This window comes from Oncorhynchus mykiss, chromosome 14 (assembly GCF_013265735.2).
Source record: "Oncorhynchus mykiss isolate Arlee chromosome 14, USDA_OmykA_1.1, whole genome shotgun sequence".
Classification (NCBI taxonomy): domain Eukaryota; kingdom Metazoa; phylum Chordata; class Actinopteri; order Salmoniformes; family Salmonidae; genus Oncorhynchus; species Oncorhynchus mykiss.
The window spans coordinates 28,947,284-28,974,959 of record NC_048578.1 but is presented as its reverse complement, the minus strand read 5'-3'; the positions used below and the strand labels follow the sequence as shown (position 1 = coordinate 28,974,959).

Here is a 27,676-nt window from a genome sequence, read left to right as displayed (position 1 = left end):
TGGCAGGATAATAAGTGGTATAGTACAGTAGTAGAGTGAGATATCATGACACAATAGGTGGACAGGAGGCTTCAGCACTACCACAGCTGCTCTACACAGATTCCCCCTCCTCCCGTCCTGTTCGATAAAGACAGAGAGCTAGTTAGACAATGGTTGTGAAGGTTAGATCTGACGTGGACATGAGAACACACTCAATGAAATGATGGTAGAACTTGGGCCTTCTCCCTGAAAGTCCATCCAAACCGTCCTGTGTGTGTGTCTGACGCAGCCTGCTGTCCAGTGGTGTAAAATACTTTAAAGAACGACTTAAGAAGTTTTGTATCTGTACTTTACTTCAAATATTTTACTGTTGACAACTTTTACCTTTACTTCAATTACATTCCCCAAAAAATAATGTACTTTTTTCTACATAAATTTTCTCCCTGACAAGCAAAAGTACTCATAAAATTTTGAATGCTTAGCAGGATAGAATAATTGTCAAAACAAGCACTTCTCAAGAGAACATGTGGTCATCCCTACTGCCTCTGGCCTGGCGGACTCACTAAACACAAATGCATCTTTTGTAAATAATGTCTGAGTGTAGGACTTGTCCCCTGACTATCCGTAAATAATGTCTGAGTGTTGGACTTGTCCCCTGACTATCCGTAAATAATGTCTGAGTGTTGGACTTGTCCCCTGACTATCCGTAAATAATATCTGAGTGTTGGACTTGTCCCCTGGCTATACGTAAATAATGTCTGAGTGTTGGACTTGTCCCCTGACTATCCGTAAATAATGTCTGAGTGTTGGACTTGTCCCCTGACTATCTGTAAATAATGTCTGAGTGTTGGACTTGTCCCCTGACTATCCGTAAATAATGTCTGAGTGTTGGACTTGTCCCCTGACTATCTGTAAATAATGTCTGAGTGTTGGACTTGTCCCCTGACTATCCGTAAATAATGTCTGAGTGTTGGACTTGTCCCCTGATTATCCGTAAATAATGTCTGAGTGTTGTACTTGTCCCCTGGCTATACGTAAATAATGTCTGAGTGTTGGACTTGTCCTCTGACTATCCGTAAATAATGTCTGAGTGTTGGACTTGTCCCCTGACTATCCGTAAATAATGTCTGAGTGTTGGACTTGTCCCCTGACTATCTGTAAATAATGTCTGAGTGTTGGACTTGTCCCCTGACTATCCGTAAATAATGTCTGAGTGTTGGACTTGTCCCCTGACTATCTGTAAATAATGTCTGAGTGTTGGACTTGTCCCCTGGCTATACGTAAATAATGTCTGAGTGTTGGACTTGTCCCCTGACTATCCGTAAATAATGTCTGAGTGTTGGACTTGTCCCCTGACTATCCGTAAATAATGTCTGAGTGTTGGACTTGTCCCCTGACTATCCGTAAATAATATCTGAGTGTTGGACTTGTCCCCTGGCTATACGTAAATAATGTCTGAGTGTTGGACTTGTCCCCTGACTATCCGTAAATAATGTCTGAGTGTTGGACTTGTCCCCTGACTATCTGTAAATAATGTCTGAGTGTTGGACTTGTCCCCTGACTATCCGTAAATAATGTCTGAGTGTTGGACTTGTCCCCTGACTATCTGTAAATAATGTCTGAGTGTTGGACTTGTCCCCTGACTATCCGTAAATAATGTCTGAGTGTTGGACTTGTCCCCTGACTATCCGTAAATAATGTCTGAGTGTTGTACTTGTCCCCTGGCTATACGTAAATAATGTCTGAGTGTTGGACTTGTCCTCTGACTATCTGTAAATAATGTCTGAGTGTTGGACTTGTCCCCTGACTAACCGTAAATAATGTCTGAGTGTTGGACTTGTCCCCTGACTATCTGTAAATAATGTCTGAGTGTTGGACTTGTCCCCTGACTATCCGTAAATAATGTCTGAGTGTTGGACTTGTCCCCTGACTATCCGTAAATAATGTCTGAGTGTTGGACTTGTCCCCTGACTATCCGTAAATAATGTCTGAGTGTTGGACTTGTCCCCTGGCTATCCATAAATAATGTCTGAGTGTTGGACTTGTCCCCTGACTATCCGTAAATAATGTCTGAGTGTTGGACTTGTCCCCTGACTATCCGTAAATAATGTCTGAGTGTTGGACTTGTCCCCTGACTATACGTAAATAATGTCTGAGTGTTGGACTTGTCCCCTGACTATCCGTAAATAATGTCTGAGTGTTGGACTTGTCCCCTGACTATCCGTAAATAATGTCTGAGTGTTGGACTTGTCCCCTGACTATCTGTAAATAATGTCTGAGTGTTGGACTTGTCCCCTGGCTATACGTAAATAATGTCTGAGTGTTGGACTTGTCCCCTGACTATCCGTAAATAATGTCTGAGTGTTGGACTTGTCCCCTGACTATCCGTAAATAATGTCTGAGTGTTGGACTTGTCCCCTGACTATCCGTAAATAATGTCTGAGTGTTGGACTTGTCCCCTGACTATCCGTAAATAATGTCTGAGTGTTGGACTTGTCCCCTGACTATCCGGAAATAATGTCTGAGTGTTGGACTTGTCCCCTGACTATCCGTAAATAATGTCTGAGTGTTGGACTTGTCCCCTGACTATCCGTAAATAATATCTGAGTGTTGGACTTGTCCCCTGGCTATACGTAAATAATGTCTGAGTGTTGGACTTGTCCCCTGACTATCCGTAAATAATGTCTGAGTGTTGGACTTGTCCCCTGACTATCTGTAAATAATGTCTGAGTGTTGGACTTGTCCCCTGACTATCCGTAAATAATGTCTGAGTGTTGGACTTGTCCCCTGACTATCCGTAAATAATGTCTGAGTGTTGTACTTGTCCCCTGGCTATACGTAAATAATGTCTGAGTGTTGGACTTGTCCCCTGACTATACGTAAATAATGTCTGAGTGTTGGACTTGTCCCCTGACTATCCGTAAATAATGTCTGAGTGTTGGACTTGTCCCCTGACTATCCGTAAATAATGTCTGAGTGTTGGACTTGTCCCCTGACTATCTGTAAATAATGTCTGAGTGTTGGACTTGTCCCCTGGCTATACGTAAATAATGTCTGAGTGTTGGACTTGTCCCCTGACTATCCGTAAATAATGTCTGAGTGTTGGACTTGTCCCCTGACTATCCGTAAATAATGTCTGAGTGTTGGACTTGTCCCCTGACTATCCGTAAATAATGTCTGAGTGTTGGACTTGTCCCCTGACTATCCGTAAATAATGTCTGAGTGTTGGACTTGTCCCCTGACTATCCGGAAATAATGTCTGAGTGTTGGACTTGTCCCCTGACTATCCGTAAATAATGTCTGAGTGTTGGACTTGTCCCCTGACTATCCGTAAATAATATCTGAGTGTTGGACTTGTCCCCTGGCTATACGTAAATAATGTCTGAGTGTTGGACTTGTCCCCTGACTATCCGTAAATAATGTCTGAGTGTTGGACTTGTCCCCTGACTATCTGTAAATAATGTCTGAGTGTTGGACTTGTCCCCTGACTATCCGTAAATAATGTCTGAGTGTTGGACTTGTCCCCTGACTATCCGTAAATAATGTCTGAGTGTTGTACTTGTCCCCTGGCTATACGTAAATAATGTCTGAGTGTTGGACTTGTCCTCTGACTATCTGTAAATAATGTCTGAGTGTTGGACTTGTCCCCTGACTATCCGTAAATAATGTCTGAGTGTTGGACTTGTCCCCTGACTATCTGTAAATAATGTCTGAGTGTTGGACTTGTCCCCTGACTATCCGTAAATAATGTCTGAGTGTTGGACTTGTCCCCTGACTATCCGTAAATAATGTCTGAGTGTTGGACTTGTCCCCTGACTATCCGTAAATAATGTCTGAGTGTTGGACTTGTCCCCTGGCTATCCATAAATAATGTCTGAGTGTTGGACTTGTCCCCTGACTATCCGTAAATAATGTCTGAGTGTTGGACTTGTCCCCTGACTATCCGTAAATAATGTCTGAGTGTTGGACTTGTCCCCTGACTATACGTAAATAATGTCTGAGTGTTGGACTTGTCCCCTGACTATCCGTAAATAATGTCTGAGTGTTGGACTTGTCCCCTGACTATCCGTAAATAATGTCTGAGTGTTGGACTTGTCCCCTGACTATCTGTAAATAATGTCTGAGTGTTGGACTTGTCCCCTGACTATCCGTAAATAATGTCTGAGTGTTGGACTTGTCCCCTGACTATCCGTAAATAATGTCTGAGTGTTGGACTTGTCCCCTGACTATCCGTAAATAATGTCTGAATGTTGGACTTGTCCCCTGACTATCCGTAAATAATGTCTGAGTGTTGGACTTGTCCCCTGGCTATACGTAAATAAAAACAAGAACATAATATTAATATGAGGAATTTGAAATGATTTATACTTCTACTTTTGATACTTAAGTATATTTTTGCAATTACAATTACTTTTGATTAATAGGTACATTTAAAACCAAATACTATTATAATAAATATGGATACTTTTTGCACCACTGCTGCTGTCTACTGTGAGCTGTTAATAACACCAAAGACCACAGGCAGGCAGGACACACACACACAGAAGTAACGCAGTCTGGCAGGTGAAGAGAGGATGAGGACACATTAGGGTTAATCAGGTGTTGGCTCTCTGACCATTTCAGAGAGTGTGTGTGTGTGTGTGTGGGGGGGGGGGGGGGTGTATCCTTAATGATCTCACTCATCCCATCAGAGATTTGTGCCTTCTCACTTATTCATCTGCCACTCTAAGAAGCGTGATGGAGGGAGGGAGCGATAGAGATAGAGAGGGAGGGAGGGAGGGAGGGAGGGAGGGAGGGAGGGAGGGAGGGAGATCTGACAGCGATCAGAGTGAAGAAGGCAGTGGAGAGAGAAAGAGTAAGAGAGGTGGAAAAAGACAGTTCAGCGAATGAATTAAGGTGTAAAGCTCAGTAGGGTGTATCACCATGTGACACGCTCCAGATCAAACTTCCACCTACATCCTGATTACATCCTGATATGAATCAGAGACTTGAGTGAATATTCACAGGCTATATGGACACACATTTCTAGAAGGTAACGATTCTGCCCTGAATGAACAACAAGTTGGATCAGTTGGAGTGGGGTTTAAACCAGTCACCATGAGGCCACAGGTGAGAACACCTTTTAACAGGCTGACAGAGAGACGGACAAGCAGACAGACACACACACTTTGCTAATGCGAACTAGCGCTAGCAAGCTAGTCACAAGTTAAGTTCACTCATGCGATTTTTGGAGGACGAAGAGCATGCCCCCATTCTCATCGACGGGGATGCAGTGGAGGTGGAGTGGAGGTTGAGAGCTAAGACCAAGACAGTCGTGAAGAGAGCACGTCAAAACCTATTCCCCCTCAGGAGACTGAAAAGATTTGGCATGGGAGAGCACTGGTTGCATCACTGCCTGGTATGGCAACTGCTCGGCCTCCGACTGCAAGGCACTACAGAGGGTAGTGCGAACAGCCCAGTACATCACTTTGACCAAGCTTCCTGCCATCCAGGAACTCTACACCAGGCAGTGTCAGAGGAAGGCCCTGAAAATTGTCAAAGACTCCAGCCACCCTGGTCATAGACTGTTCTCTCTGCTAACGCACGGAAAACGGTACCGGAACGCAAAGTCGAGGTCCAAGATGCTTATAAAACAGTTCTACCTCCAAGCCATAAGACCAGGCAGTGTCAGAGGAAGGCCCTGAAAATTGTCAAAGACTCCAGCCACCCTGGTCATAGACTGTTCTCTCTGCTAACATCTGTACATCTAATCAAATGGCTACCCAGCCTATTTACATTGCCCCTCCCCCTCTTTTACACTAAAACTACTATCTGTTGTTATCATATATGCATAGTCACTTTAATAACTCCCCCTACATGTACATATTACCTCAACTTACCAGTCCCCTGCACATTGAGAACTTGTTCTCAACTTGCCTACCTGGTTAAATAAAGGTAAAATAAAAAATAAAATAAAAATTGACTCTGTACCGGTAACCCCTGTATATAACCTCGCTATTGTTATTTTACTGCTGCTCTTTAATTACTTGTTACTTTTGTTTCATATTCTTATCCATATTTTTGATTTGATTTGATTTATTCGACTACCTCCATCAGCCCAATCTGTCAGGGTCATCAGTCCAATCTGTCAGAGTCATCAGCCCAATCTGTCAGGGTCATCAGTCCAATCTGTCAGGGTCATCAGTCCAATCTGTCAGGGTCATCAGTCCAATCTGTCAGGGTCATCAATCCAATCTGTCAGGGTCATCAGTCCAATCTGTCAGGGTCATCAATCCAATCTGTCAGGGTCATCAGTCCAATCTGTCAGGGTCATCAACCCAATCTGTCAGAGTCATCAGCCCAATCTGTCAGAGCCATCAGTCCAATCTGTCAGAGTCATCAACCCAATCTGTCAGAGTCATCAGCCCAATCTGTCAGAGTCATCAACCCAATCTGTCAGGGTCATCAACCCAATCTGTCAGGGTCATCAGTCCAATCTGTCAGGGTCATCAGTCCAATCTGTCAGGGTCATCAACAAAATCTGTCAGGGTCATCAACCCAATCTTTCAGGGTCATCAACCCAATCTGTCAGAGTCATCAGTCCAATCTGTCAGAGTCATCAGCCCAATCTGTCAGAGTCATCAGCCCAATCTGTCAGAGTCATCAGTCCAATCTGTCAGGGTCATCAACCCAATCTGTCAGGGTCATCAACCCAATCTGTCAGGGTCATCAGTCCAATCTGTCAGAGTCATCAGTCCAATCTGTCAGAGTCATCAACCCAATCTGTCAGAGTCATCAACCCAATCTGCCAGAGTCATCAGCCCAATCTGTCAGAGTCATCAACCCAATCTGTCAGAGTCATCAGTCCAATCTGTCAGAGTCATCAACCCAATCTGTCAGAGTCATCAGTCCAATCTGTCAGAGTCATCAACCCAATCTGTCAGGGTCATCAGTCCAATCTGTCAGAGTCATCAACCCAATCTGTCAGAGTCATCAGTCCAATCTGTCAGAGTCATCAGTCCAATCTGTCAGAGTCATCAGCCCAATCTGTCAGAGTCATCAGCCCAATCTGTCAGAGTCATCAACCCAATCTGTCAGGGTCATCAGTCCAATCTGTCAGAGTCATCAACCCAATCTGTCAGGGTCATCAGTCCAATCTGTCAGAGTCATCAGTCCAATCTGTCAGAGTCATCAGCCCAATCTGTCAGAGTCATCAGCCCAATCTGTCAGAGTCATCAACCCAATCTGTCAGGGTCATCAACCCAATCTGTCAGGGTCATCAGTCCAATCTGTCAGAGTCATCAGTCCAATCTGTCAGAGTCATCAGTCCAATCTGTCAGAGTCATCAGCCCAATCTGCCAGAGTCATCAGTCCAATCTGTCAGAGTCATCAACCCAATCTGTCAGAGTCATCAGTCCAATCTGTCAGAGTCATCAACCCAATCTGTCAGGGTCATCAGTCCAATCTGTCAGAGTCATCAACCCAATCTGTCAGAGTCATCAGTCCAATCTGTCAGAGTCATCAGTCCAATCTGTCAGAGTCATCAGTCCAATCTGTCAGAGTCATCAACCCAATCTGTCAGGGTCATCAGTCCAATCTGTCAGAGTCATCAACCCAATCTGTCAGGGTCATCAGTCCAATCTGTCAGAGTCATCAACCCAATCTGTCAGGGTCATCAGTCCAATCTGTCAGAGTCATCAACCCAATCTGTCAGAGTCATCAACCCAATCTGTCAGGGTCATCAGTCCAATCTGTCAGAGTCATCAACCCAATCTGTCAGAGTCATCAACCCAATCTGTCAGGGTCATCAGTCCAATCTGTCAGAGTCATCAACCCAATCTGTCAGAGTCATCAGTCCAATCTGTCAGAGTCATCAGCCCAATCTGTCAGAGTCATCAACCCAATCTGTCAGAGTCATCAGTCCAATCTGTCAGAGTCATCAGTCCAATCTGTCAGAGTCATCAACCCAATCTGTCAGGGTCATCAGTCCAATCTGTCAGAGTCATCAACCCAATCTGTCAGGGTCATCAGTCCAATCTGTCAGAGTCATCAACCCAATCTGTCAGGGTCATCAGTCCAATCTGTCAGAGTCATCAACCCAATCTGTCAGGGTCATCAGTCCAATCTGTCAGAGTCATCAACCCAATCTGTCAGGGTCATCAGTCCAATCTGTCAGAGTCATCAACCCAATCTGTCAGAGTCATCAACCCAATCTGTCAGGATCATCAGTCCAATCTGTCAGAGTCATCAACCCAATCTGTCAGAGTCATCAACCCAATCTGTCAGGGTCATCAGTCCAATCTGTCAGAGTCATCAACCCAATCTGTCAGAGTCATCAGTCCAATCTGTCAGAGTCATCAGCCCAATCTGTCAGAGTCATCAACCCAATCTGTCAGAGTCATCAGTCCAATCTGTCAGAGTCATCAGCCCATGAGAAGGCTATCATATCTGCCCAATCTATCAGACTCATCAATTTATGAGGAAGCTAGCATGTCAGCCCATTAGAGAGTTAGCTTGTCTGCCCATGAGATGGTTAGCATGTCAGCCCATGAGGAGGTTAGCATGTCAGCCCATGAGGAGGCTAGCATGTCAGCCCATGAGGAGGCTAGCATGTCAGGCCATTGGGAGGTTAGCATGTCAGACCATGGTGAGGTTAGCATGGCTACTGCTTCAACTTCCACAGCCCAGCTAGCTCATCATCGCCAGCCCTATTCTTATCACGTTGAGGAAAAATGTGTAGACATTTCCCAGAGGCCATTATGGAAAGCTGATTTGTTAGAGACGGACATAAGGATTCGAAGCACCTTTGCAAGGCATGCTTCTGTCAGGAATTTTCATCCCTTATTGAAGTTTTGGACAGATTCACCTGACATTTTCCCTAACATCAATAACTACTAAGGCCCATCATCACCCATCCTATGACTGCATGTACAGTTGAGAGACTCTTCTCCACTACAGGCTGCATCAAAACATCCATCAGATCGGGCATGCTGACCGCACGTCTCAACCATTTAGCCATGTTGCCCTTTGAAAGGGAACTCAATGACTCTTTGTACTAAAATGAAATCATCTCCATCTTCAACACCAAGCCTAGGCGACTACGCCTTGTGCAGGAAAACGTGAAACACAAGAAAGGTAAGCCTGAATACCGTTTATTTATGATTTGGTCTAATGTTTTCATGCGGGTCTTAGTAGGCAGGGTCTATATCTATGTGTGAGTCAAAGTGAGCTACTGTATTCATACCCACCATCATATTGGGCTATGTATACTGAACAAAAATATAAACTCAACATGTAAAGTGTTGGTTCCATGAAATAAAAGATCCCAGAAATGTTCCATATGCACAAAAAGCTTATTTCTCTCAAATTCTGTGCACAAATTTGTTTACATCCCTGTTAGTGAGCATTTATCCATTGCCAAGATAATCATTCCACCTGACAGGTGTGGCATATCACGAAGTGGATTAAACAGCATGATCATTTCACAGGTACACCTTGTGCTGGGGACACTAAAAGGCTACTCTGAAATGTGTAGTTTTGTCATACAACACAATGCCACAGATGTCTCAAGTTTTGAGGGAGAATGCAATTGGCATGATGACTGCAGGTATGTCCACCAGAGCTGTTGCCATTGAATTGAATGTTAATGTCTCTACCATAAGCCGTCTCCAACGTTGTTTTAGAGTATTTGGCAGTATGTACAACAGTCCTCACAACACAGACAACGTGTAACCACACCAGCCAAGGACCTTCACTTCTGGCTTCTTCACCTGATGAACTAGACACTGATGAAACTGTGGGTTTGCAAAATCGAAGAATTTCTGCACAAACTGTCAGAAACCATCTCAGGGAAGCTCTTCTGCGAGCCATTCATCCTCACCAGGATCTTGACTTGACTGCAGTTTGGTGTTGTAACCGACTTCAGTGGGCAAATGCTCACCTTTGATGGCCACTGGCATCCTGGAGTAGTGTGCTCTTCACGGATGAAGCCCGGTTTCAACTGTATCGGCAGATGCCAGACAGCGTGTATGGTGTCGTGTGGGCAAGCGGTTTGCTGATGTCAATGTTGTGAACAGAGTGCCGCATGGTGGCGGGGTTATGGTATGGGGCGGGCATAAACTATAGACAACAAACACAACTGCATTTTATTGATGCCAATTTGAATGCACAGCGATACTGTGACTAGATTCTGAGGCCCATCGTCGTGCCCCTCATCCGCTGCCACCACCTCATGTTTCAGCATGACAATGCACGGCCCCATGTCGCAAGGATATGTACACAATTCATGGAAGATGAAAAAGTCCCAGTTCTTCCATGGCCTGCATACTCACCAGACATTGAACATGTTTGGGATACTCTGGATCGCTGTGTGCGACAGCGTGTTCCAGTTCCTGACAAAATATCCAGCAACTTCACACAGCTATTGAAGAGTAGGGGGACAACATTCCACAGGCCACAACCAACAGCCTGATCAACTCTATGTGAAGGAGATGTGTCCCACTGCATGAGGAAAATGGTGGTCACACCAGATCCTGACTGTTTTTTTGATCCACGCCCCTACCTCCTTTTTTAAGGTGTCTGTGACCAACAGATGCATATTTGTATTACCAGTCATGTGAAATCCATAGATTATTGCCTAATGAATTTATTTCAGTTGACTGATTTCCTTATATGAAGTGTAACTCAGTAAAATCTTTGAAATTATTGCATGTTGTGTTGATATTTTTATGTGTATGAGGATTTCATGTTTTCATGCCTGCCTTGGTAGGCCAGGTTTAAGTTTGCTGATTCAAGTGAGCTATTGTTGTCATACCCGCCATGGTATTATGTATAATCATTTCATGTTTGCTTATTCAACTTTAGTTATTCATTTCATACCCGTCCTACAGTTCAAGATATAGGCCTAAAGTGTTTATTGTATTGTGTGTGACTGTTTTCATCTGGCATAAAGTGTGCACTTTTGGGCTTAACGAAAACACTCAGAGCTTTCAATTCTTCCATGCTTCCTTCTGTAACAAGCTGTTTTGCTCATATTCCAATCCAGTGCCGAGCTGGTGTCCGGCCGATGCGCTGACCATGGTCCTGAATCCACCTGTTGTGCCTGTACTGTAGATCACTCCTTTGAATGGAAGTGGTTGATCTTATCTTTTAATAGGTTGATTATTTCATTAGGTTGGACTGAACAGTTTATCCATTTTCCGTATTTTGTGACAGCATAATATTTCCAATTTTATCACTCAGCTTTTCTGCTGCGGTAGAATCTCTCTCTCTCTCTCTCTCTCTCTCTCTCTCTCTCTCTCTCTCTCTCTCCCTCCCTCCCTCCCAAGGGGTTTTATTGGCATGGGAAACACATGTTAACATTGCCAAAGCAAGTGAGGTAGATAATATACAAAAGTTAAATAAAAATATACAAATGAACAGTGAACAGTAAACCTGACAAGTGTAAACATCGACGTGTATCTCTCTCTCTCCCTCTCTCTCTCTCAATATGTAAGTGATAGGCATGTTGTGTATTTCATTATGTTTGTTTACTGTCGTAAGCGTTTCTGTAATTGTGCACTTGCGCTGCCTACTTGGCAATATTAACTGGCTTGTTTGTCAAGGGAACTGTGTTGTGTTTCTTGTGAAACCATAGCATAGGCATATATTATTCAGCACCAGGGGCAGGTAATGTGGCTTGGCCGGCGCTGGCTGAGCGCGCGAAAGTCGGATCAAAGATTTCAGCACCCGACAGCTCCACACTCAGCTCTGACTTTCTGACTCCTGATAATTCGTATTCACAAGGAGAATTGGGCATATTTTCCCATGTCTCATGAGTTCTGCAGTTTAGCCGCTGTATTTGTCTTCTCAGTGGAAGAGGTTGAGGGACAGGCTTTGATGTTTAGGCCAGGGCTCTGACTCAATTTCGGTAGCGATCACCATTTCCCCTATAGATGAACTAGCCTACAGAAAATATGTGGCAAAGACTACAGCCTAGAAAAGTTAATAAAAAATAGTAATAATAGGATAGAAATATGTGGAAATCATGGTGTATGGAATTGAATGTAGCCTAGGACTTTTTTGTAACCCATAAATCTCCTCTAGCAAAACGCACAATACAGAGATGAATCAGCAGCGACTAACATCCAATCCTTCAGCTGCTGTGAAGTGTGGGAAATTCTCGAGTTTCCGGTTCACCTGTAACGCACCACAACAGAAAGCTATGCCTTTTCTTACCTCTGTGCTTATCTGGTCCCTTGGCCTAACATTTTCGCCATATGTCATTCTGGATATAATATTTCGCATTGTTATAATGTTCGGTGATTCAGAGTAGCCTACATATGTTTCTTATAGAATGTTTCATACAGGGCTGAACCAATCAGGCCGTTTGGGATTTTGGGGGCAAAATGTGAGTATACCTCCTTCTCTATGCACCACGACTACACCAGTGATGTCTCGGTTTTTTTGCTGAATTCTTGCTGGGAAATGTTGGCCCAGTCACACGGACATTTCTGCCTACGCCTCTGCAGGCAGGCCCAGGTACGGACCGAACGCACCAAGTTGATCATCCCCGAGGGAAGTTTAGCTTTAGCCTAGAGACAGCGTCAGAGACAGGTTGCATGTTGTGTCGCAGCATGGAAGTTGCGAGAGCTTTATTATGATAAAGTGACAGTAGCCAGCTGCCTGCCCCCGCATACACACCCACACACCGCGGTCAGAGAGAGCGAAGCGCAGGCGTCAGAGCAGAACTAATAGTGAGCTGAGCACTGCATGACTCTACAACCTTACGGCAGGTCCGATCACTGTACTTCTGGAGGGTGATAAGCGGTGTAGATACAGCAACACCACAGTGTTCACAAGGCAGCCTATGCCTTAATCAGCTTTTGACATGATATAGGCTACTGCTGACTGGGTCAACAACAGCTAAAGAAGGCTAGCTGACTAGCAGACTCATTATCGCATGGAACGGAACTTAAGTCTAAGGTAACTTGTCTACTATATTCATGTAGGGACTACAGTGATAACAGTGAGCTCGATAGAGTGCTGCTAGCGTATTCTGTAGCGACATGCGCTTCTTGCGAGAGGAGATGCAGTAGAGAGAACTAGCTTGGTTCAGTCTCGTATCCCCTCGCATCCCCACACCACTCGGGTCTAGCTGCAGTAGCATCAAAGCTCATTCAAATCCTAGCAGAGTCTGACGTCTTAGCTGAGAGGCTCGTGTCGTTTCATTCAGACACACACCCGTCCTCTATTCTCTCTTCTGGGGATAGACTTTGGGAACAAATATCGGACGATGCAGTGTCCACTGCACTCGCACGCACGCACACACCCACAAGCAAGAAACCTCAATGTCATCGCAGGCTACAGCAAAGCGCTTCTCTCACACTGGGTGTGATAAAACTGATTCAGACACATTTAGGCGATATGTAGTTTGTTGTTTAAGCACAACAACAGGCTACTACCACTCTGCATTGTAACCAATGACGTGGAAACGAGCAGAGCCCCGAGCATCGTTCCAGAGAGAATGTATAATGCCTTACCTGTGTCTCAGCTGCGTGGCTCTCTCTTCATAATCCTTTCCAACGGAAACTTTTCCTCCACTCCAGACAAACGGTCAAAAATAACCTTCACTTGTTTTAGACTTCCCCCTCGAATAGACACTTTGAACCACCACCCTCACAAATGTTGACAGGCTGGCGCTGAGAGGAGAGAGAGAAAAATATGCTTCTGAATTCTGGGGAAATCGATCATCAAAATGGGTCATACAATCTAGTCGGTAATTTTCCTCTAGTTCCAATCAGAAAACAGTAGACGCGACACACAAGATCTGATACACACATACACACGCACCGCAGGCAGGCATTCTCTTGACTGAATGAGCGCGGTGTCCAATCCGAAACGCTGCGCGCGGGAGACGAGCGGGAGCGAACTGTTTTCTAGTCGAGGCGCGGGAGCGATAACTCCATTCAGCCCTGAGCATTCCAACGCGCGCTCACGGTGAAGTCAACGGTCATTAGCGGATCATGTGGGCTGCAATATGCCTTCTGATGCCTTTGGCGGGAAGGTTGATATGATGATGATATGCAAGTTGTAATATTTTAATAAAACAGAAGGACATACATTTAGACTACGGAAAAAAACGAAGAAAGACATTACAACATGACAAGTCATTTTCTGGAGTTCAGTCTAATGTTGGGTGTGCAAACAAGTCTTAACTTTTTTGGAAAAAGCTTATGCTGGGAATCTTATTCTTGCAGCATTTATTCAACTAAATGAAGTGCTTATAAATAACTGTGCAAAGTTGCTATTGTGTATAGGCATAATTTATCAACACAAAGCCATTCAAACACCATGGCGTTATAAATGCTTATACAATTGGTCACTACGCCTATACCAGCCTTGATTCAAGATTCTACGTTTTACAGTTTGGGTTTTATTGACATGTTATAGCCGAGTTATACACCATGTACTGTATTTGGTCATTGTCAGAGTGTAGGTCCACCATGTGTAACAAAACATGACAATAAAGTTTACAATATGGGAATTACAATGCATTTTCCCACAGTGCTGTAAAGTACTTGAGTAAAATTACTTTAAAGTACAAATTAAATCGTTTTGGGGGGTATCTGTACTTTACAATTTATATTTTTGACAACTTTTATTTTTACTTCACTACATTCCTAAAGAAAATAATGTTATTTTTACTTCACTACATTCCTAAAGAAAATAATGTTATTTTTACTCCATACATTTTCCATGACACCCAAAAGTCAAATCAAATCATGTTGTAGTTATCACATGCGCTGAATAAAACAGCTGCAGACCTTACAGCTGAAATGTTTACTTACCAGCCCCTAACCAACAGTGCAGTTTAAACAAAATACAGATAAGAATATGAGATAAAAGTAACAAGTAATTGAAGAGCAATAAATACAGGGGGGGGGGCACCGGTTAGTTGATGTAGTATGTCAATGTAGTTAGAGTTATTAAAGATGACAACAGAGAGTGGCAGTGGTGCGGAGAAGTCTGGGTAGCCATTTTACTAGATGTTCAGGAGTCTTATGGTTTGGGGATAGAAGCTGTTTATAAGCCTCTTGGACCTAGACTTGGCGCTCGGGTGCGTTAGCAAAGAGAACAGTCTATGACTAGAGTGGCTTGGAATCTTTGACAATTTTTAGGGCCTTCCTGGATGGCAGGAAGCTTGGTCCCAGTGATGTACTGGGCCGTTCGCACTACCCTCTGTAATGCCTTGTGGTCGGAGGCCAAGGAGTTGCTATACAGTGATAAAACCATTCAGCATGCTCTCGATGGTGCAGCTGCAAAACCTTTTGAGGATCTGAGGACCCATGCCAAATCTTTTCAGGCTCCTGAGGGGGAATAGGTTTTGTCAAGCCCGCTTCACAACTGTCTTGGTGTGTTTGAACCATATTAGTTTGTTGGTGATGTGGACACCACTGCAGCCCCTTTCGATGAGAATGGGGGCGTGCTCGGTCCTCCTTTTTCTGTAGTCCACAATCATCTCCTTTGTCTTGATCGCGTAGAGGGAGAGGTTGCTGTCCTGGCACCACATGGCCAGGTCTCTGATCTCCTCCCTATAGGCTGTCTCGTCGTTGTCGGTGATCAGGCCACTACCACTGTTGTGTCATCGGCAAATTTAATGATGGTGTAGGAGTCGTGCCTGGTTGTGCAGTCATGAGTGAACAGGGAGTACAGGAGGGGGCTGTGCACGCACCCCTGAGGGCCCCTGTGTTGAGGATAAGCGTGAAGGATGTGTTGTTACCTACCCTTACCACCTGGGGGCGGCCCGTCAGGAAGTCCAGAATCTAGTTGCAGAGGTAGGTGTTTAGTCCCAGGGTCCTTAGCTTAGTGATGAGGGCACTATGGTGTTGTTTGCTGAGCTGTAGTCAATAAACACCATTCTCACATAGGTGTTCCTTTTGTCCAGGTGGAAAAGGGCAGTGCAATAGAGATTGCATCATCTGTGGATCTGTTTGGGCGGTATGCAAATTGGAGTGGGTCTAGGATTTCTGGGATAATGGTGTTGATATGAGCCATGCTTTGCTTAATATTTGGACTTTTAAATTATTTATACTTTTACTTTTGATACTTAAGTATATTTTAGCAATTACATTTACATTTGATCTTATGTATATTTAGAATCAAATACTTTTAGACTTTTTCTCAAGTATGATTTTACTGTTTGACTTTCACTTTCTATTAAGGTATCTATACTTTTACTCAAGTATGACAATTGGGTATTATTTCCACCACTGTTTCCACATAACATGATAATTTGAATAGCCACAGTATCTTCGCCCTCATGTCTGTACTAGCAATGTAGTGCTAGGTATCAACAGCCATTCCAGTGAGTGTTGGAAGCTATAATGACCTTCAATTGGTCAATAGCACCGCGATGCCGCACAGTATTTGCATAAAGTTTAGCTTTCTCCAACCTTTGTCTCACCCTGTTTACACTCCCTCATAAATGCTCACATTCCCTGCCCACTTCCCTTCCCGTCATTGAAAATGAATGGCTTCCCAAGTTTCATTGCCTCCTTGACAGTGGATTTCTAAAGGGGACGACAGGGGCGATGAAATATATCATCTCTATATCCAAGATGGCGTAGCAGTCAGACGTATTTGTCCTTCGTCTTGTCGTGTATATATATTTTTATATATTTTTCTTCTCATATCTTTTTATATTTTTCTAAACCCTTACTTCAAAATACATTCCTGCAACCCGCCTCACCCAATGTGGTGTGGACCTGCTTTTTCTCAAACTTATTTTTCTTTGCCTCTATTACTGGAATCTCTCCAACATAGACTAGCCAGATAACTAGCCAGCTAACTAGCCAGCTAACGGTCATCAGCTAACCTTAGCTCGGAAAGCTCTCGCTAGTTTGTACAACGCGATTCAACCAGAGCATACCGGACCTATTTTTTCTCTCCATATCCCCGGATTCCTATCGCAAGCTCTGAACCTTCTCACCTTCCGACCTTCGCAGCTAACGTCCCCTGAATGCTAGTTGTCTAGAGCACAACGGACTGTTGGCTTACGAGGCCCATCGAATACATTCCGAAGCCACTAGCTAGCAGTCAGCTATCCTTTGCAAGCGGTCATTAGCTACCTTTATCCCGGACAACTCTCGCCAGTCTGTACAGCGTGACTCAAACCAGAGCTAGTCGGACTTATTCTTCTCGATATCTCCAGATTCCTACCGCAAGCTTTAAAAAAAATTGTTTTAACGTTTTTATTAATATTATTTTTATTTTATTTTTTTCCAACCTGGAATTATAGCAGCTAATGACCCCTGAATGCACAGCCGCTAATCTGCGACCTGCTAGCTATCTAAAACACATTGGACTGCTGACTTAAGAGGCCCTTCGGACATATTTCTTCAGCCACTTGCTGGTTTACCACACGGGGCCCTGCTGATCAGTTCTGTTAGCCTTTAGCCGTACCCTTATCCTACTCCTCCTCTGTTCCTCCAGTGATGTATAGCTTAATCCAGGCACTGCAGTGTCTACCTCCACTCCCATCCACCAGTTTCTCTCATTTGTTGACTTCTGCAACCGTAAAAGCCTTGGTTTCATGCATGTTAACATTAGAAGCCTCCTCCCTAAGTTTGTTTTATTCACTGCCCTAGCACACTCCACCAATCCGGATGTCCTAGCCGTGTCTGAATCCTGGCTTAGGAAGACCACCAAAAACCTTGACATTTTCATTCCTAACTATAACATTTTCCGATAAGATAGAACTGCCAAAGGGGGCGGTGTTGCAATTTACTGCAAAGATAACCTGCAGAGATCTGTCTTACTATCCAGGTCTGTACCCAAACAATTTGAGCTTCTATTTCTAAAAATGAACCTTTCCAGAGACAAATCTCTCACCCTTGCCGCTTGCTATAGACCACGCTCTGCCCCCAGCTGTGCCCTCGACACCATATGTGATTTGATTTCCCCCATCTATCTTCTGAGCTCGTGCTGCTAGGTGACCTAAACTGGGACATGCTTAACACCCCGGCCATCCTACAATCTAAGCTTGATGCCCTCAATCTCATACAACTTATCAATGAACCTACCAGATATAACCCCAAATCCGTAAACACGGGCACCCTCATAGATATCGTCCTAACTAACTCACCCTCCAAATACACCTGCTGTTTTCAACCAGGATCTCAGCGATAACTACCTCATTGCCTGCATCCGTAATGGGTCTGCTAGCAAACGACCACCCCTCATCACTTTTAACGTCTCCCATAAACACTTCTGCGAGCAGGCATTTCTAATCGACCTGGCCGGGGTATCCTGGAACGACATTGACCTCATCCCGACAGTAGAGGATGCCTGGTTATTCTTTAAAAGTGCCTTCCTCACCATCCTATATAAGCATGCCCCATTCAAAAAATGTAGAACCAGGAATTGTTATAGCCCTTGGTTCACTCCAGACCTGTCTGCTCTTGACCAGCACAAAAACATCCTGTGGCGTTCTGCATTAGCATCGAATAGCCCCGTGATATGCAACTTTTCAGGGAGGTTAGGAAACAATATACACAGGCAGTTAGGAAAGCGAAGGCTAGCTTTTTTAAACAGAAATTTGCATCCTGCAGTACAAACTCAAAAAAGATCTGGGACACTGTAAAGTCCATGGAGAATAAGAGCACCTCATCCCACCTACCCACTGCTCTGAGGCTAGGAAACACTGTTACAACCGACAAATCCACTATAATTGAGAATTTAAATAAGCATTTCTCTACGGCTGGCCATGCTTTCCACCTGGCTACCCCTACCCAGGTCAACTGCCCGGTACCCTCCACAGCAACCCGCCAAAGCCCCCACCATTTCTCCTTCACCCATATCCAGATAGCTGATGTTCTGAAAGAGCTGCAAAATCTGGACCTCTACAAATCAGCCGGGCTAGACAATCTGGACCCTCTCTTTCTAAAAATATCTGCCGAAATTGTTGCAACCCCTATTACTAGCCTGTTCAACCTCTCTTTTGTATCGTCTGAGATTTCCAAAGATTGGAAAGCTGTCGACTTGGCCAAGGCTTTCGACTCTGTCAATCACCACGTTCTTATTGGCAGACTCAACAGCCTTGGTTTCTCAAATGATTGGTTTCTCAAATGATTGCCTCGAAATATCTGTATATATTTTTTAAATGTCGGATCCCTGGATTAGCTGTTGATACCTAGCACTATCTAGCCTGCTTGGTAGCACGCATATGAGGGTGAAGCTAGCGTGGCTATCCAAAATATTGTGTTATGTGGAAACCTTCGATTAGCCTACAAACTCCCGCAGTGTCGACAATGGAAATGCTAGAATCCCAAACTATTCCCCACGCCTAGTCCAACCCCCGGGAGAACAACTGGGAAGTGACAGGTAAACAAGCTTTTCTCTGATATCTGTATGATAACTCAAATTACTCAAGGGGAGGGAAAATATTGACAACAACATTACTCTATTGAGCGACAGGGGACGTGGCTGAGACATGAAAATGTTGCCAAATTGTGGTCTGCTGGAGTGTTTTTATCAACGTGAAAGGGTTTGGGACATAGCTCACCACAGTCACGTGACATTTACAAAATGATATGCAGTATTTGGTCATGCCCTTGAATATTATTTTTGGCCATGTATCTGCTTTGCTAAACACCCTGTTTGCTGGGCAAGGCAATACCACTGGCACAAACTGCATTTCAACGTCCAGCTTTTCTTTACACATGGTTGGCTTGTCGTGAATTTAAGTTAAAAAAAATACAAAATTCCCTAATATTGATGACTTTTTGCAAGTCAAATCTCAATTATTTTGTTAGAATGACATGAAAACAACATTGATTCAACCAGTTTTTGCCCACTGTGCAGCACCTATTCATCTATTGCCTTCTCCTAATGTCTTCTGTGTATCAGGACCAATAGAAAGACACAATAACTAACAGCACAGTGAAATTAGCTCGGCAAACTAGAGAGATAATGTTCAAAGTTAGCCTATTGCTTTACACCCAACCAAGCTTTAAATGCATATTTCCCCACGGACACAGAATAATAAAGCTTGATTATTCTGAAACACCTTGTTAAGGAAACCCTGTGGCTGCTTTGATGAAGGTTTAACACTAAAGGAGGGTCTAATACATAACTGGGGAATTAATAGTACCCGATGAAGATGTAAACCTTGGAATTCTAATTAGCTTCCGTGTCAGTTAAAGGGGCCTTCTGTTAGATCTAAGTTCCCTTGTGACAGCAACAAGACATAGTATAGGCATACAAACACAGTCCACCTAAATAGGCTACAACAAACATAGAACAAAAATAAAATATGTTCTTTAATATATGCAGATTGAGACTTTAAACGAGGAAGGGAAAGAGTGACTAGAGTGTATAAGGAAATAAGAAGAGGAGAGGAGAGGCTGGGGTGCACAGTACATCTCCTGTGGGTAACAACACAGGTGCGCTATATAACAAAGATGCAAATGAAAGTAGGACTGTAGCTGTTGTGTGTGTGTGTGTGTGTGTGTGTGTGCGTGCGCGCGCGCATGCATTAGTGTGTGTGTCTACGTGTGTGTGTGCCTGCTACCAACCCCAAAATACATGATGTAAGCTACAACAGTCAGCCTCATAAAATAAAAACCCCAAAATGGTATGACAGCTTGATGTAAAAAAAAGTTTCAATCCAGACATCAGACACATGCTGACTGTGTCTGCCTGTGCATCCCTACCTATTCCCTATGGGCCCTATAAAGTTGTGCACTATAAAGTGATGCACTATATAGGGAACAGTGTGCCATTTGGGACTTAACAATGGTCGGGGGGGGGGATTGTAAAGCCGTGATGTCAGCGGTATTAAATCTGCACTGGCCACTTGTCTGCACTAAAGTCCACACAGATAGACATTATCCCTGAGATTATCCCTGTTTTTTTTTATAACCTTCAGGTAGCACAACAAGCTAAAGCTTAACGCTACTGCCTAGCTAGCTTATTGCTCAGCCCCAGCCTTATTCCAACCCTTCGCCATTAGCGCTTACATGCTAACGCTATACACAGTTTACTTATCTCAGCTTATTTAGCACCACCTATAATAAGCATGTAGACCTTTTAGCTATTGCAAGCTAAGGCCTAGCTTGACCCTCGACACTTGTGCTTACCACAGGCTAACAGTTAGGCACAACTCATCATCATACCCATCATACCTATTGCCAAGCGCACAAGCTAAAGCCACATAATAACCCATTTGCTTATCAAAAGCTAATGTGGCTTGGTGAAGGAGCCTTGAGCCTTATTAGCTCCAAATACATGAGTTAGTTCTGACTGAGTCTCCGGTGCTCTCTTGGCCATTACAAATTGCACAGAGTCAGACATTCCATTTAACCTGGTTCAAGAGTTCCTTAAGACCTACTCATCACAGCCAATCATATCACCATCCTCAAGGGTTAACATACATGGTTCTATGGAAGGTTGTGGATGTGTGTGTGTATGCCTGCCTGCGTGTGCCTACATGTGTGTGTACTGTATGCATAAGTGTGTGTGTGTGTGTGTGTGTGTGTGTGTGTGTGTGTGTGTGTGTGTATGTGTGTGTGTGTGTGTGTGTGTGTGTGTGTGTGTGTGTGTGTGTGTGTGTGTGTGTGTGTGTGTGTGTGTGTGTGTGTGTGTGTGTGTGTGTGTGTGTGTGTGTGTGTGTGTGTATGTGTGTGTGTGTGTGTGTGTGTGTGTGTGTGTGTGTGTGTGTGTATGTGTGTGTGTGTGTGTGTGTGTGTGTGTGTGTGTGTTTGTGTGTGTGTGTGTGTGTGTGTGTGCCCGCTGAGCCGACAGAGAGAATAAGATGCGTTACACTGTTAATTATAAAATCAATGCTGATTAATTCTCAAAATGCAAATTAGCTCATTAAAGGACCTCAACTTATAGAATTACTACTGATTAGCAAGCTAAGCACTATCACTGGCCCATGGACACAACCTTGTTAGGCTCCTCTCCTCTCTGTTCTTCTCCTCTCTCTGTTCCTCTCCTCTCTCTGTTCCTCTCCTCTCTCTGTTCCTCTCCTCTCTCTGTCCCTTTCCGCTCTCTGTTCCTCTCCTCTCTCTGTTTCTCTCCTCTCTCTGTTCCTCTCCTCTCTCTGTTCATCTCCTCTCTCTGTTCATCTCCTCTCTCTGTTCATCTCCTCTCTCAGTTCCTCTCCTCTCTGTTCCTCTCCTCTCTGTTCCTCTCCTCTCTCTGTCCCTCTCCTCTCTGTTCCTCTCCTCTCTGTTCCTCTCCTCTCTCTGTTCCTCTCCTCTCTCTGTTCATCTCCTCTCTGTTCCTCTCCTCTCTATCTTCCTCCCCTCTCTGTTCCTTTCCTCTCTCTGTCCCTCTCCGATCTCTGTTCCTCTCCTCTCTCTGTTCCTCTCGTCTCTGTTCCTCTCCTCTCTCTGTTCCTCTCCTCTCTCTGTTCCTCTCCTCTCTGTTCCTCTCCTCTCTGTTCCTCTCCTCTCTCTGTCCCTCTCCTCTCTCTGTTCCCCTCTCCTCTCTGTTCCTCTCCTCTCTCTGTCCCTCTCCGCTCTCTGTTCCTCTCCTCTCTCTGTTCCTCTCCTCTCTCTGTCCCTCTCCTCTCTCTGTTCCTCTCCTCTCTGTTCCTCTCCTCTCTCTGTTCCTCTCCTCTCTCTGTTCCTCTCCTCTCTGTTCTTCTCCTCTCTCTGTTCCTCTCCTCTCTCTGTTCCTCTCCTCTCGCTGTTCCTCTCCTCTCTCTGTCCCTTTCCGCTCTCTGTTCCTCTCCTCTCTCTGTTTCTCTCCTCTCTCTGTTCCTCTCCTCTCTGTTCCTCTCCTCTCTGTCCCTCTCCGCTCTCTGTTCCTCTCCTCTCTCTGTTCCTCTCCTCTCTCTGTCCCTCTCCTCTATCTGTTCCTCTCCTCTCTGTTCCTCTCCTCTCTCTGTTCCTCTTCTCTCTGTTCCTCTCCTCTCTCTGTCCCTCTCCGATCTCTGTTCCTCTCCTCTCTCTGTTCCTCTCGTCTCTGTTCCTCTCCTCTCTCTGTTCCTCTCCTCTCTGTTCCTCTCCTCTCTGTTCCTCTCCTCTCTGTTCCTCTCCTCTCTCTGTCCCTCTCCTCTCTCTGTTCCCCTCCTCTCTCTGTTCCTCTCCTCTCTGTTCCTCTCCTCTCTCTGTTCCTCTCCTCTCTGTTCCTCTCCTCTCTCTGTCCCTCTCCGCTCTCTGTTCCTCTCCTCTCTCTGTTCCTCTCCTCTCTCTGTCCCTCTCCTCTCTCTGTTCCTCTCCTCTCTCTGTTCCTCTCCTCTCTCTGTTCATCTCCTCTCTGTTCCTCTCCTCTCTCTGTTCCTCTCCTCTCTGTTCCTCTCCTCTCTCAGTCCCTCTCAGCTCTCTGTTCCTCTCCTCTCTCTGTTCCTCTCCTCTCTCTGTTCCTCTCCTCTCTGTTCCTCTCATCTCTGTTCCTCTCCTCTCTCTGTCCCTTTCCTCTCTCTGCTCCTCTCCTCTCTCTGTTCCTCTCCTCTCTCTGTTCCTCTCCTCTCTGTTCCTCTCCTCTCTCTGTCCCTCTCCGCTCTCTGTTCCTCTCCTCTCTCTGTTCCTCTCCTCTCTCTGTCCCTCTCCTCTCTCTGTGCCTCTCCTCTCTGTTCCTCTCCTCTCTCTGTTCCTCTCCTCTCTCTGTTCATCTCCTCTCTGTTCCTCTCCTCTCTCTGTTCCTCTCCTCTCTGTTCCTCTCCTCTCTCTGTCCCTCTCCGCTCTCTGTTCCTCTCCTCTCTCTGTTCCTCTCCTCTCTCTGTTCCTCTCCTCTCTGTTCCTCTCATCTCTGTTCCTCTCCTCTCTCTGTCCATTTCCTCTCTCTGTTCCTCTCCTCTCTGTTCCTCTCCTCTCTGTTCCTCTCCTCTCTCTGTTCCTCTCCTCTCTCTGTTCCTCTCCTCTCTGTTCCTCTCCCCTCTCTGTTCCTCTCCTCTCTCTGTTCCTCTCCTCTCTCTGTTCCTCTCCTCTCTCTGTTCCTCTCCTCTCTGTTCCTCTCCTCTCTGTTCCTCTCCTCTCTCTGTTCCTCTCCTCTCTCTGTCCCTCTCCTCTCTGTTCCTCTCCCCTCTCTTTTCCTCTCCTCTCTCTGTTCCTCTCCTCTCTCTGTTCATCTCCTCTCTTTGTTCCTCTCCTCTCTCTGTTCCTCTCCTCTATGTTCCTCTCCTCTCTGTTCCTCTCCTCTCTCTGTTCCTCTCCTCTCTGTTCCTCTCCTCTCTGTTCCTCTCCTCTCTGTTCCTCTCCTCTCTCTGTTCCTCTCCTCTCTCTGTTCCTTTCCTCTCTGTTCCTCTCCTCTCTCCCTATAGTGCTAACATGATGCTTAATTCAATTAAAGCCACTCTGAAGAACGAAATGAAAAGAAAGTGTAGCATTTCTGGGGCATTTGGTCAAAGAAGGAACTCTGTGAAGTAAATCCTGTTTACAGCACAGCTCAGTGCTAATAGAATCATGTACCCCCAGCAAGCGTGGAAACATACATTATAACACAGCTAAATACTATACACAGTTAGCTTCCCTTCTCTCCCATTATGTTCATACCTCAACCAATGTGTACAAACATCTTCTTTGCCTCTGGTGTGTGTGTGTGCTGACATGGTAGTCTAACCCAGCGTTTCCCAAACTCAGTCCTCGGGACCCCAAGGGGTGCATGTTTTGGTTTTTGCCCTAACAATACACAGCTGATTCAAATCATCAAAGCTTGATGACTAGTTGATTATTTGAGTCAGCTGTGTAGTGCTAGGGAAAAATACAAACGTGCACATAGGGGGACGACGACTCTTGTCTAACAACTACTGGAGGGACTGGGGTCTCTATCTTTCTCTCAGGTACAGTAGGGATACTGGGGGTTGGTTTGGTAAGATCCTACATAAATTACATCAGGGCCACAGAGGCCAAATAAGCATTTATTTTGGGGAACGGGGGGGGGGGGGGGTTCCTCAAAATGAGGTCTCTCCTCACTGTGCTGAGTGTGTGTGTGTGCATGCGTCCATGTTTGTGAGCGTGCATGTGTGTGCGTGTGTGTTTGTGTTGGGCGTAATAGATCCACAGCACACGTCTGGATGCTTCTAGACAGCTTACAGATCATCAGGGGATGATGAGGAGGGAGGAGAGGTAAAATGGGAGGAGCGAAGGAGGAGGTAGGGGTAAGAATGCTGGAGGGGCAACTGAGGAACAGAGCGCATCTGGTTTTTAAATGAATTCCCCCCCATTTCCCTCCCTCCCCCTGTTTGTTTCTGCTCAGCAGTTTCCCAGTTGAAAGCTCAGAGGAAGTAAATAGCTGAATACAGCAGTATGGAGGCTTCCCACGGACTGCTCTGCACACACTCCATTTGGGTCATGTGACCAGAAGTAGGCCCCTCCAAGTAGGACCCCTGACAGCTGTCTGTTTCTCATGGATCGATGTGAGTCCCCAACGCTCTAAAGTTTAAACTACCTGCTTCTTATGTCCCTCATGACCACTGAGCTGCTCGTCAGCTGCTTAGTTGAATCCGGTGTGTTGGAGCAGGGCTGGAACACAACCCCGAATAGCTAGTAGCTCAGGAGTAGGGTTGACCACCCTTCGTTTAGTTAAAGGAGCCAAGGACATTGTCAATTATATCAAACAGATTAAGAAACAGAGTGATGAACCTAGAGAATACATTAACAGCTGATGAAGTCCTATCCTGTTATTCCAACAAGGCTTCCATTTCCAGAGGTGCAAAAGTGTCAGGAGGATCTGTCAACCAAACAAAGAGAAGTTTCTTTGTGCTAACGAGCGGTGTGATAATTGTCTGGGTGTAGAGAGATTTGATAGTGTGAAAGGTTGGGGCCATTGCAGTGCTGAATTATTGTATTCTCAGATGCTAATCAACACGTGTCTGCTTCCCCAGTTCAGACACAGAGTCTGCTTCCCCAGTTCAGACACAGTCTGCTTCCCCAGTTCAGACACAGTCTGCTTCCCCAGTTCAGACACAGTCTGCTTCCCCAGTTCAGACACAGTCTGCTTCCCCAGTTCAGACACAGTCTGCTTCCCCAGTTCAGACACAGAGTCTGCTTCCCCAGTTCAGACAGAGTCTGCTTCCCCAGTTCAGACACAGTCTGCTTCCCCAGTTCAGACACAGTCTGCTTCCCCAGTTCAGACACAGTCTGCTTCCCCAGTTCAGACACAGAGTCTGCTTCCCCAGTTCAGACACAGAGTCTGCTTCCTCAGTTCAGACAGAGGAAAGACAGTGTTTTACTGCAGTAGCACTTCCTACAAGATGAATCATAACTAGTCATGTAGAAAATATTTGTAGTGATATTATAACTGTGGCATTTGAAATATTGCTAAAGTATTTTAGCCACACTCAGTGAAAAGTATATACAGCCTTAAAACACTTTCCATTTCTATAATTGCTATATTTAGTATACTGTATCTACCCATCGTGGTGCTACAGATAGTTAGTACATTAGGCGAGTTCCCCCACTGTAACGGCTGTTGGTGGAAGAAGGTGAGGACCAAGGTGCAGCGTGGTACGTGTTTATACGTTTAATAATGGAACTGAACACTGATTAACAAACACAACGAGGACAACAGAAACAGTTCTGTCTGGTGCAGACACAAAAACAGAAAGCAACTACCCACAAACACAGGTGGGAACAGGCTACCTAAGTATGGTTCTCAAGCAGAGACAACGATAGACAGCTGCCTCTTATTGGGAACCATACCAGGCCAAACACATAGAAGTACAAAACATAGAACAAAAACATAGAATGCCCACCCCAACTCACACCCCTGACCAAACCATAATAGAGACATAAAAAAAGGAACTAAGGTCAGAACGTGACATCCACCTACAATGGGAAGCCTTTTCAGCCCTGTCTAGGGAAAACACATATTCATTCCACTGTTATTATTTGTTATATTTATGTGCAGCATTTTTTGAATCATCAGCAGGACCAGTAATAACTGTTTAGCTGGTGGTGAAATATCTAGTTGACATATTCATCATCTAATCGACTGAGTCTGTAATCTCCTACTTGGCTGTTCTTGACTGTATCTGAATGCTGTCAGAGGGCCCTTAGAGCATAGACTATGATGGGCTAAGTCTCTCTCACACACACGCACGCACGCACGCACGCACACACACACACACACACACACACACACACACACACACACACACACACACACACACACACACACACACACACACACACACACACACACAGACAACCAATGATGGGCCTTGCTTTTCTTTTCAATACATTGCTATCAGATTCACTGAGGGGAAAAATAGGGAAGAGAGAAGGGGGAGAGAGAGAGGGGAGAGAGGCTGGCAGGATGGGCTTACTATTTAGAAAGACTGATCACTTTTTTTGTCTCGATCTCACTCTTTCCTTAAAATCTGCTCTCTTTCTTTAAAATCTGCTCTTTCCTTGAAATCTGCTCTCTTTCTTTAAAATCTGCTCTTTCCTTAAAATCTGCTCTTTCCTTAAAATCTGCTCTCTTTCTTTAAAATCTGCTCTCTTTCTTTAAAATCTGCTCTTTCCTTAAAATCTGCTCTTTCCTTAAAATCTGCTCTCTTTCCTTAAAATCTGCTCTCTTTCCTTAAAATCTGCTCTCTTTCTTTAAAATCTGCTCTTTCCTTAAAATCTGCTCTTTCCTTAAAATCTGCTCTTTCCTTAAAATCTGCTCTCTTTCCTTAAAATCTGCTCTCTTTCTTTAAAATCTGCTCTTTCCTTAAAATCTGCTCTTTCCTTAAAATCTGCTCTCTTTCCTTAAAATCTGCTCTCTTTCTTTAAAATCTGCTCTC

At 44.8% G+C, this 27,676-nt stretch overlaps 1 protein-coding gene and 1 pseudogene across 1 annotated transcript in view; one reads left to right on the top strand and one right to left on the bottom strand.

Annotated features, from left to right (window-relative positions):
• The window catches only part of LOC118938713 (teneurin-2-like), a 235,665-nt gene extending 221,874 nt beyond the window's left edge, over positions 1 to 13,791 (bottom strand). The window contains exon 1 of the mRNA XM_036943256.1: positions 13,479 to 13,791. The gene's annotated coding sequence lies outside the window, so the exon portion shown is untranslated. The remainder of the gene's footprint in view (positions 1 to 13,478) is intronic.
• LOC118938758 overlaps positions 1 to 26,127 on the top strand; it is a 117,497-nt pseudogene extending 91,370 nt beyond the window's left edge.
• The last annotated feature ends 1,549 nt before the right edge of the window (positions 26,128 to 27,676 follow it).